A 12,216-nucleotide genomic window follows, 5' to 3' on the forward strand; every position below is an offset into this window, starting at 1 on the left:
TCCCTTTTCTGTTTTTCTTTCATCCGCAGACAACCACTTTTTACCTCAGTCAAGCCATTTGCTCAGAATGAAAACCTCATTTATGTAATCGTTTTACATGTTTCTGCTAATTGTTTATTTCTCAGAAAAGCATTTATGATATTTCCCCATTCTCATTGTGTGCTAATCTTAAATGGTTCTAATTTGAATTTCTTACAAAACACACATCTTAAAAAGTTTACTGAAGCATAGAAAGAGTTCCCACAGTTTCCAGTTTCCTTGCATCATGGTTTCTTTTAAAATGGCACCTGGGAAATATTGACTAAGTTTTAATAGTCTGTTTCCTTTGTCCTGTGGCTTATTCCTGTCTGTTTCTAAGTTGTGTAATATTTATCCATGTGCCAAAGAATTGTGAAGTATTTTATGGACTCTTCAGAAAGAATGATTGAATATTATATAAAGAACTTAACTTCATAATTTTATAATAGGCCTGTGACAACAGAATTAAGTTTCTGTTGTTCCTGGTTTTAAGTATCATGGAAAGACAGTAACCTTGACTTGCTGAAGCATTCGGAACTCTTGAACTGGCTTTTTTATTGTGCTATCAACTGAGGGGAGCAAAGTTCCCTTTATGTTACTCTAAGATGAAGAATTCAGAAGCTAGTAAAATGTGACTATCTATCTATATCGATCTACCTACCTACCTATGTATTCATCCATCTGTCATCCAACCCTGCAGTTCTCCTCGTTGCATTCATGCTGGTAATCAGTATCCCATTCCTGCTTCATCCCCTAGAATTTTACCTTCATCCCCTTTCAACATGAGGCAACATTGGGTAGTGTTAAGATTAGAGCTTCTGGAGTTAGATCTGAGTTTTAACTGAGGGCAGCCATTTGTTTGCTGTGTGATTATGGGTAAATCAGTTAATCTGTCTTCTCATCTGGAAAAGAAGGTGGTCATTAAGTGCTTCTGCAGATTGTTATGAGGATTAACTAGGGTGTAATGTATGTAAAAACTTGACCCTCTCTGATGGAAAGGAAGGACAGTGTTAAGATCTGAAATTTTTGGAGCCTGTCCTTTGACCTGCGCTTCCCAGATCTCTCTTTGAATCTTATTGACTATCTTTGGGGTTTTATTTCTGTTCTGGTTGTACAACTTCTTCCTTTTTCCAAGACTAAGGCTTTTATCCTTAATCTTTGGAATTTTCATTTTAACTATCCTTTTGTTCTTAGCTTCTGGAAGGTTTGCTTAATTGTTACATTTTTCAGTAACTTCTGGTCTGAGGGATATATCTGTGAGAACAGGAGGAGGAGGCAAGGGGAAAGTAAGGGGAAGTTTCTCTTTAAATTTTGGGTCCTGGATCCCAGAGGAGAGTTGGGCTGACAACTCTCAACTCCTGAAGATCTAAACAGAGTTGTAGTATCATTCATGGATGATAACTTGCTTTAACCCTAGGTCGAGAGGATATTATATTTCATCAACCAGGAACAATCTAACACTACAAATTCAGGTACCACCAAAAATCACTTTTCCTCCCAAATTACATTTATTTTTTCACCTGTAGTGATGCTAATATACTTTCTCTTTTCTTTTTGTATCTGATTGAGATTCCTAGTTTTGATTGAAAGCCAAACCACACCTCCTGTACATCCTTTTGTCTATAGAACATGTTCTTTGGAATCACTGTCTTTTATGATGGCTATGATTTAGATACGCTTTTAGTCAGAGTGATTACCTATGTGCCAGTTGGATCAAGTTTCACTCCAGGGGCAGCTTGTTGCCCTAATTAGGAAAGCACCATTCAGGATTGTTTTCTGTGTTTAAGCAAGAAGCCAAAGTTACACAGAGGTAGCTACTGTGAGAACTTCTGTTATTGTACCAGTATCTAATATTGCTAGTAAGCATACTGAATATCAAAAATCAGTTTCCCTTTGTAGCACCTCAGGCTGGATTTCAAATCAGTTATTTGTCTAGCAGTGTAAATCCATCATTAAATCTCTCCTTGCCTGATACTGACTGTAAAGTACCCGAATCTTGTCTCTGGAATATTGTGTCTGTGCTGAGTGCATGACTGGCTTTGTACTCATGTGACCTGTGCTTGGAAGAGACTCACACTTGGTTTAATGCTCTGCTCTTGCCATCCTGAAATTCGTATAATTTTTGAAGAAGGAACTCCCCACCTTTATTTTGCCCTGGGCTCCACAGATCATTTAGCCAGTCCTGACTGAATTAGCTTTTCATGCAAGGACACTTGAAAGGATAGAGCCGGCACTTCATCGAGTTTATCATGTTGAAGGAAAGCTTATGTCTGCTTATTTAATGAATGTTGAAATGTGGGGTAGCTGCTTTGAAACTTGTTTCAGTTAGAACCAATGAAGTTGTGGGGAGTAGCTAACCCTCTTCTCCTTCATTGACTGTTGTTTTCTACCAAAAAGAACCTAAGATTTACAAAACCAAATTATCTTAGGTAGGTTCACAACAATGTCATCTAGGTTTCAAGGGCTACTTAGATCATCATAGCAAAGAGAAATAAAACTCTTGCTATAGAACACTTTGTAATTTTGGTGCAGTTCACCTTGTATCAGTGTTCTAATCAGAAAATTAAATAATATCAGATTATAAAAAATGATTAGTTTTACTTATTTTGCTAAAAGTCATAATTTTTCATCCTATCCCTCTACATCAGAGCACAATATCTCTGTATACAGTTCAACTGGAAACAGTAGATTGGATTGTGTTTTTATATAGAGCACATGATTTTTCAAAGGATCAGTTCATGGATTAGGCAGTACTCCTAAACCTCAGCCTTTAGAGCAAGATTTGATTTAAAACCTCATGCATAGAGGCAGATTATTGCCCAGTAACATTGATTGAGTGATGGTCTGACAAGGATCCTGGAAGATGGGGCATTATTTTTAATTTAAAAAAATTTATATAAGCCATATTTTTGTTCCCCTTTGTTATGACTGTACTTTTTTTTTTTTTTTTGTATTTGCAGTTAGAATGTAGACATATTTTCCAAATGAATGAAAACTCAGTTTGCAATGAGATGGCAGAGCCCCTTTTATGGAGAAAGAAAGCCTGGGGACTCATAGAGGCCTGTTTCAGGCTAGACTGGAAATAAAAAAATTATATTTTCTGGCCTTTAAGGAACATTCTGTTGACTCAAAGCTTTTTATCTTATTGTGAAAATGTATAATTCCTCTTTCTATAAAACCACTAGGGATTGTTCTACCTGTTGGTTGTTGATGCCTTCTCCAGTATAGGTTGCTTTTTTGCCTTTAAAATTTTTTTACCCTAGTGGAATGAAGAGTAAAGGAGAGGTGAGAGCTACAGCCCTGCTCTTTCACAGGTTTAATTACTTAGGCAACTAAGACAAAATTAGAGTATTTTAACAACTAATCCACCCCCTCTCCTCCCAAAAAATTACCCCAGAGTCTTTTTTTTTTTAAATAGGTACATCAAAACCTTTTTAGCAGTGACACTGTGGTGAAGGCCTGTTGCAGGTCTGACTGGCATTAGGAAATGAGCAGTATGACTCACAGCTCTTTACTCATTCCTAAGAATCTACCCAGCATTTGTCCGGGAACCTGTGACTGAATTTAAAGGTGGACATCCAGCAAGCACTGTTCATTTCTTTCTGGCCTTGTGAACATGTGAAACCATTAGAGTTATAGATACCTTGTATTTATTGCCTATTTGGGGATATATTTCACATTTGAATGGATTAGGTAAACTAGACAACAACAAGAAAACAAAAAACTCAACATTAACAACTAAACAAAACAACAACAGGAAAACAAAACAAAAAAACTCAAAATTAACAACTCAGCTTTCTCAATTTCTTCTATTTTTCGTTGGACTTATTGTGTTGGGTTGTGGGTGCATCGAGTTATTTAGAACAAAGCAGCACTCTGGGTTTTATAGCTAGAGCTATTTTTTTTCCTCTTTAATCAGCTTCTGTGGATTTTGAATAACAACATTCCAACCTTGTGTTCTTATGTTAATTTTAGAAGTAATCAGTACTAGAATTTTCTTTCCAACGTGCTTCCAACACTAAAAACTCTATCAAGTTTATTAGACCTCATTCACAAGGGTCATGCAAAGAGAAAATGGAGTGCTTTATTTTAGATAAGGGCCACATATTACCATAAGAACATGTCACATGTTGCAGTCAGCATTTTTAATAGCAATAATAAATATGGCCGTAAGTCAATGTTGAGCACGTAATTTAATACTGGTAATTATACACCCACAAACCTCATTCAAACTAGGCTCATACTTTCAGTTCAAGCATGCACATATGTATCACTAAATGACTGTGGGTTTTCAAATATTTCACCAGAAAAGTATTTTTTATTCCAACGCTGTGTTGTGTCAGGTCAAAAGGCTCTCTTCAGGGGTGTGTTTTATTTTAGGGAAACCTTAATACTAAATAGATTTTATGAGAAAGTCACAAAGCTGGTTGTATTTACAACCCTGAAATGTGACTAAGTTAAAGGAAAGAGCCTATAATGGTCACTTAAATGAGAAAACACGACTGTAAAATCTTCACAGTTTTCATAGAAGTGTTTTTTCCTTAATATTGCAGCTTTTATGTCTTTTTAAAATCTGAAAAACTATAGGAGAATGTAAGGAAAAAATGCAGTAATGAGTTTTCCTAACTGGTCATTTATATCTTTGTGGAATTCAAGAAAAAAAAGAGGGGGGTGGTGGAGGGAGGAGATACAATACTGCTTTTGTTTTTAAACCTTTTGTTTTGAAATACTTTCAAACTCTAAGAAAAGTTGCAAGGACAGTACAAAGAACTCTTGTTTAGCCTTCATCTTAATCCCCGATTGTTAACATTTTAGCATATTTGCCTCTTCCATCTATGTACCCATCTACATACCCATCTATGTATATATGTATGTATGTATGTATGTACTATTCTGTCATCTATTTCTATTATTTATCTTTTCTTTCCACTTGAGAGTCTGTTGCAGATGTGATGTTCTGTTATTCCTAAATACCTCAGTGTGTATTTCCTACTCTTCTATAATACATAAAATATATCAAACTCAGAAAATTAACCTTGGTACAAGAATACTATAACCCACAAACCTCATTCAAATTTCAGTGTTTGTCCCAATAATGTCATTTATAGCAGTAGATAAGAAGAAGAGGAGGAGGAAGAGGAGGAAGGGGAGGAGGATTATTGGGAAGAAAGATGGGGGAGGAGGAAGGGAAGGGGGATGATTGGGAAGAAAGATGGGGCAGGAGGAAGGGAAGGGGGGAAAGGGGAGGAGGGGAGGAGGAGGAGAACATATACAATAGTAAAGACAAAACTTCTGGTGGAGGAACCAGTTCAGGATCAAGAGTTTCATCAAATTACCATGTCTCTTTATTTTCCTTCTATGTGGAGCAATTCTTTGGCCTTCCTTTGTTTCTTGACCTAGACATTTTAGAAGTATACAAGCCAACTATTTTGTAGAATATCTCTCAGTTTAGATTTGTCTGATGTTTCCTCATGCTTAGATTCAGAGTATGCTTTTTTTGGCAGGAATGTTACAGAAGTGATGCTTTCTTCACTGTATTTTATACCAGGAAAAGATAATATCAATTTGTGCCATTACTTAGTAATGTTAATTCAGTATCTACCTGGTTTCTCCACTCTGTAGTTCATTAATCAGTAATTTGTATTTCTTAATAACTAATTAATTATTTTGTGGGAGATACTTTGAATCTGGGTAAGTGTTCTATTCCTTATGAAACTTTCACTTACTAGTTTTAGCATTGTTTGCTGATTTTTGTCTCAGTAATTATAATATGGTTGCCAAATGGTGATTTTCTAATTCTGTTATTCCTTCTATAATTATTAGCTGGAATTCAGTGGAAAATAGAACTTGCCTTCTCTCTCTCTCTTTCATCAGTATGAATTTTACATTCTTATTTTAACCAATGAGATATTATCCTATTATGTATTTTAATATGATGGTTATGTAACCACCATCACAATCAAGATATAGAACATTTCTGTCACTCTTGAAAGTTACCTTGTGCTCACTCATAGTCAGAGTGCTCCAACCCACTCTGTACCTTGGCAACTACTGATCTTTTCTGTCACTATGGTTTTGTCTTTTTCAGAATATGATATCAATAGAATCATACAATATGATGCCTTTTGAGTCTGTCTTCTTACACTCCACATATTGCCTTTGATATTTATCCATGTTGTTGTATGTATCCATGGTTCATTCTTTTGATTGATGAATAGTATAACATTTAATTATGTAAACATACCACAGTTTGTTCATCTGTTTACCAGTTGATGGTCATATGAGCTATTTTCAGTTTTTGAAAATTATGAATAAGCAAGTATAAATGTTTGTATGCAGGTTTTTCTGTGGACATATGTTTGCATTGATCTAGGCTAAATGTCTACCAGTGGGATTAGTGGTCGTATGGTAAGTGTGTGATTAATTTTATAAGAAACTGGCAAACTGTTTTTCAAAGTGTCTTCATTTTGCCTTCATACCAGCAAAGTATGAGTTCCAGTTTCTCTTTATTCTTGCCAGCATATGATATCATCATTCAAAAAAAATAGACATTCTAGTAGTTGTGTAGGGGTATCATATTATGGTTTTAATTTTCAATTCTCTAATGATTAATGATAGGGAGCATCTTTTCATGTGTTTATTTGCTATCTGCATGTGTGTGTGTATATATGAATTCATGAATTTTTTGGTTAAGTATCTGATAAAATAGTTTGCCCATTCTTTATTGAGTTGTATGTTTTTAAATTGAGGTATAGTTGATTTACAACATTATATTAGTTTCAGGTGTACAGCATAGTGATTAAAAATTTTTATAGATTATACTTCATTTATAGTTACTATAAAATATTGCCTCTATTCCCTGTGTTGTACAATATGTCCTTGTACCTTATTTATTTTGTACATAGTAGCTTGTACCTCTTAATTCCCTACCCCTATCTTGCCGCTCCCCACTGGTAACCACTAGTTTGTTCTCTATATCTGTGAGTATGTTTCTTTTTTGTTATATTTCCTTGTATATTATATTTTTTAGATTCCACATATAAATGAAAACATATAGTATTTGTCTTTCTGTGTCTGACTTATTTCACTAAGAATAATACCTTCCAGGTCCATCCATGTTGTTGCAAATGGCAAAATTTCATTCTTTTTTACGGCTGAGTAGTATTCCAGTAGTGTGTGTATGTGTGTGTGGGTATATACATATCTATATCTGTCTATATGTATATATATCTATATATATATCTATATATATATATCTCACATCTTCTTTATCCATTCATCTCTTGATGGACACTTAGGTTGCTTCCATATCTTGGCAATTGTAAATACTGCTGCTGCTATGAACCTTGGGGTGCATGTATCTTTTAGAATTAGTGTTATCATTTTCTTCAGCTATATACCCAGGAATAGAATTGCTGGATCATGTGGTAGGTTTATTTTTAGTTTTTGAGGAAATTCTATACTGTTTTCCATAGTGACTGTACCAATTTAGATTCCCACCAACAGTGTACAAGGGTTCACTTTACTTCACATCCTTGTCAATATTTGTTATTTGTGGTCTTTTTGACGATAGCCATTCTTACAGGTGTGAGGTGATAATCTCATTGTGGTTTTGATTTGCACTTCTCTGATGATTAGTGATGTTGTGCATCTTTTCATGTGCCTGTTGCCCATCTGTATGTTTTCTTTGGAAAAATGTCTATCAGGTCTTTTGCCCATTTTTTAATTGGTTGTTTGTTTTTTGATATTGAGTTGTATGAGCTGTTTATAGATTTTGGATATTAACTCCTTTTTGGTCGTATCATTTACAAATATTTTCTCCCATTCAGTAGGTTGTCCTTTCATTCTGTCAATGTGCAAAAGCTTCTAAGTTGAAATATGCCCTATTTAAAAAATTTTGAGATTCTTTTGCAACTGGCTGTCCAGTTTTCCCAACATCATTTATTGAAGAGGTTGTCTTTTCTCCATTGTATATTCTCACCTCCTTTGTGGTACATTAATTGACCATATGTGCGTGGGTTTATTTCTGGGCTCTTCACTCTGTTCCATTGATCTGTGTGTCTGTTTTTGTGCTGGTACCATACTTCTGTTATTACTGGAGCTTTGTACTTTAGTTTGAAATCTGGGAGAGTGGTATCTCCAGCTTTGTTATTCTTTCTCCAGATTGTTTTGGCTATTTTGGGGTCTTTTGTGTTTCCATAAAGATTTTAGAATTATTTGTTCTAGTTCTCTAAAAAATGCTCTTGGTAGGGCTTCCCTGGTGGCGCAGTGGTTGAGAGTCCGCCTGCCGATGCAGGGGACACGGGTTCGTGCCCCGGTCCGGGAGGGTCCCACGTGCTGCGGAGCGGCTGGGCCGGTGAGCCGTGGCCGCTGAGCCTGCGCGTCCGGAGCCTGTGCTCCGCGACGGGAGAGGCCACAGCAGTGAGAGGCCCGCGTACCGCAAAAAAAAAAAAAAAAAAAAAAAAATGCTCTTGGTATTTTTATAAGGATTGCATAGACTCTGTAGATTGCCTTGGGTATATGGTCATTTTAACAATATTAATTTTTGCTATATGAACACAGTATATCTTTCCATCTGTCTATGTTGCCTTCAGTTTTTTCGTGAGTCTTATAGTTTACAGAGTACAGGTTTATTTCCTCCTTAAGCAGTTTTATTCCTAGGTATTTTATTCTTTTTGATGTGATTGTAAATGGGATTGTTTCCTTAATTTCCCTTTCCATTAGTTCATTGTTATTGTATAGAAATACAGTAGATTTCTGTATATTAATTTTGTATGCTGCAACTTTACTGAATTTGTCGATAAGCTCTAGTAGTTTTTTGGTGGTATCTTTAGGAATTTCTGTGTATAGTATCATGTAATCTGCAAACCGTGGCTGTTTTACTTCTTCCTTTACAATTTGGATTTTTTTTTTTTTTGTCTGATTGGTGTGGCTAGGACTTCCTATACTATGTTGGATAAACATAGTATTTTATTTTTATTTATGTGAGGCTGGGCATCCTTGTTTTGTTTCTGATCTTAGAGGAAAAGCTTTCAGCTTTTCATCATGGAATATGACGTTGGCTCTAGGTTTGCTTTCCATATATGGCCTTTATTATGTTGAGGTATGTTCTCTTTATACCCACTTTATTGAGAGTTTTTATCATAAATGGATGTTGAATTTTGTCAAAAGCTTTGCTGTATCTTTGAGAATAACAAATGGTTTTTATTCCTCAATTTGTTAATGTTAATGTGGTATATCACATTAATTGATCTGTAGATATTAAAACATCCTTGCATATCTGGGATAAGTCCCACTTCATGGTTATGGTCCTTTTAATGTATTGTTGAATTCAGTTTACTACTATTTTGTTGAGTATTTTTACATCGATGTTCATCAGAGATATTGGCCCATAGTTTTCTTTTTTTGCATTGTCTTTGGTTTTGGTGTCGGGGTAATTCTGGCCTCATAGAATGAGTTTGGAATCATTTCTTCCTCTTCAATTTTTTTGAATGGTTTGAGAAAGGTAGATGCTAACTGTTTTTTGGGGGGAGTTTTAAAAATTGCTTATTCATTTTCATTACTGATAGTATGTTCATATTATTTATTTCTTCCTGATTCATTCTTGGGAGATTGTACGTTTCTAGAAATTTTTCCATTTCTTTTAGGTTGTCCATTTTATTAGCATATAATTTTCATAGTAGTCTCTTATGATCCTTTGTATTTTTGTGGTGTCAGTTTTATCATCTCCTCTTTTATTTCTGATTTATTTATTTGAGCCCTTTCTCTTTTTTCTCTTAATGAGTCCAGCTAAAGTTTAATCAGTTTTGTTCATCTTTTCAAAGAACCAGTTCTTAGTTTCGTTGATCTCTTATATTTTTTTTAGTCTCTATTACATTTATTTCTGCTCTGATCTTTATTATTTCTACTAACTTTGGAATTTGTTTGTTCTTTTACTAGTTCGTTTAAGTGTAAGATTAGATTGTTCATTTGAGATTTTTCTTGTTTTCTGAGATAGGCTTGTATGGCTATAATGTCCCTCTTAGAACTGCTTTTACTGTGTTCCATAGATTTTGTATCACTGTGGTACCATTTTATTTTGTCTCCAGTTATTTTCTGATTTCCTCTTTGATTTATTAAGTTACTCATTGATTGTTTAGTAACATATTGTTTAACCTTCTCATTATGGTTTTTGCAGTTTTTTCTTGTAGTTAACTTCTAGTCTCATACCATTGTGGTTAAAAAAAATGCTTGATATGATTTCAGTCTTCTTCAATTTATTCAGACATCTTTTGTGGCCTGTTGTGTGATCTATCCTGAAGAATGTTCCATGTGCTTGTAAAGAATGTGTATTCTGCTTCTTTTGTATGGAATGTTGTATCTGTATCTGTTAAGTCCATCTGATATAATGTGTCTTTTAATGCTAGTATCTCCTTATTGAATTTCTGTCTGAATGATCTGTCCATTGATGTAACTGAGGTGTTGAATTTCTGTAATATTATTGTTTTACTGTCAATTTCTCCCTTTATATTTGTTAATATTTGCTTTATGTATTTAGATGCTCTTATGTTGGGTGCATATATATCAATATTTACAATTGTTATATCTTTTGGATTGCTCACTTTATCATTATGTAATGTCATTCTTTATGTCTTACTACAGTCTTTGTTTTAAAGTTTATTTTTTATGATGTAACTCTTACTATCCCAGCTTTATTTTTATTTCCATTTGCATGGAGTACCTTTTTCCATCTCCTCACTTTCAGTGTGTGTTTGTCTTTAGATCTGAAGTAAGTCTCTTTTAGGCAGCATATAGATGGTCATTGTTTTTTTATCCATTCAGTCACTCTGGGTCTTTTTGATTGGAGCATTTAGGCCATTTACATTTAAAGTAATTATTGGTAGGTATGTAATTATTGCTGGTTGTTTGTAAGTCTTTGTTCCTTTCTTCATCTTTTGCATTCTTCCCTTGTGATTTGATGAGTATCTTTAGTGTTATGTTTGGATTCATTTTTCTTTTTTGTGTGTATATGTATGATAGATTTTTGATTTGTGGGTACCGTGAGGTTTATATATAGCAACCTATATATTTATTTATGTAATTATTTTAAGTTGATGATCTCTTAAGTTTGAACATATTCTAACAACTGGGTATTTTTACTACCCCCACCCCCTCCCCGTTTAAGGTTTTTACATCATATTTTACATGTTTTTGTTTTGTGTATTCCTTAACTTCTTATTGTGGATATAGATTATTTTACTACTTTTTTCTTTTAATCTTCCTACCAGCTTTATAAATGGTTGGTCTACTACCTCTACTATATATTTGCGTTTAGTAATGGAATTTTTCTTTGCAGTATTCACATGTTTAGTTGTGGTCTTTTCTTCCCCCCCTCAGAGAAGTGCCTTTTATATTTCTTGTAAAGTCAGTTTTGTGGTGCTGAACTCTTTTAGTTTTTGCTTGTCTATAAAGTTCTTTATCTTTCCTTCAAATCTGAATGATAGCCTTGGTGGATTTCTTAGTTGTAGGATTTTTTCTTTCATCACTTTAAGTATATCATGCCACTCCCTTCTGTCCTGCAGGGTTCTGCTGAAGAGTCAGCTGGTAGTCTCACAGGAGTTCCCTTGTATGAAAGTAATTGCTTTTCCCTTGACTGCTTTTAATATTCTCTCCCTATCTTTATTTTTTTTCCATTTTAAATATAATGTGTGGCTTTGGGTTTATCTTGTTTGGGACTTTCTATGCTTCTTGGACCTGGATGACTGTTTCCTTTCCCAGGTTAGGGAAGTTTTCGTCTATTATTTCTTCAAATAATTCCTCTGCCTCTTTCTCTCTCTTATCTCCTTCTGAGACCTCTGTATTGTGAATCTTTGTATGCCTGATATTTTCCCAGTGGTCTCTTAAATTGTCCTCATGTTTTAAATTTTTTTTCTGTTCAGCTCTGTCTTCCAGTTTGCTCATCCATTCCTCTGTACCATCTAATCTACTTTTGATTTCTAGTGTATTTTTAATTTCAGTTATTATATTTTTCATCTTTGTTGGTTCTTCTTTATGTATTGTAACTCTTTGTTAAAATTCTGTGTTTAGCCATTCTTCTCCCAACTTTTTTGAGCAACTTCATGATCATTACCTTGAACTCTTTATTGGCTGATTTTTTTTTTCCACTTTGCTTAGATCTTCTTTGGGGCTTTTGTCTTGTTTCTTTGTTTGGAACACATT

This window comes from Globicephala melas, chromosome 5 (assembly GCF_963455315.2).
Source record: "Globicephala melas chromosome 5, mGloMel1.2, whole genome shotgun sequence".
NCBI lineage: Eukaryota > Metazoa > Chordata > Mammalia > Artiodactyla > Delphinidae > Globicephala > Globicephala melas.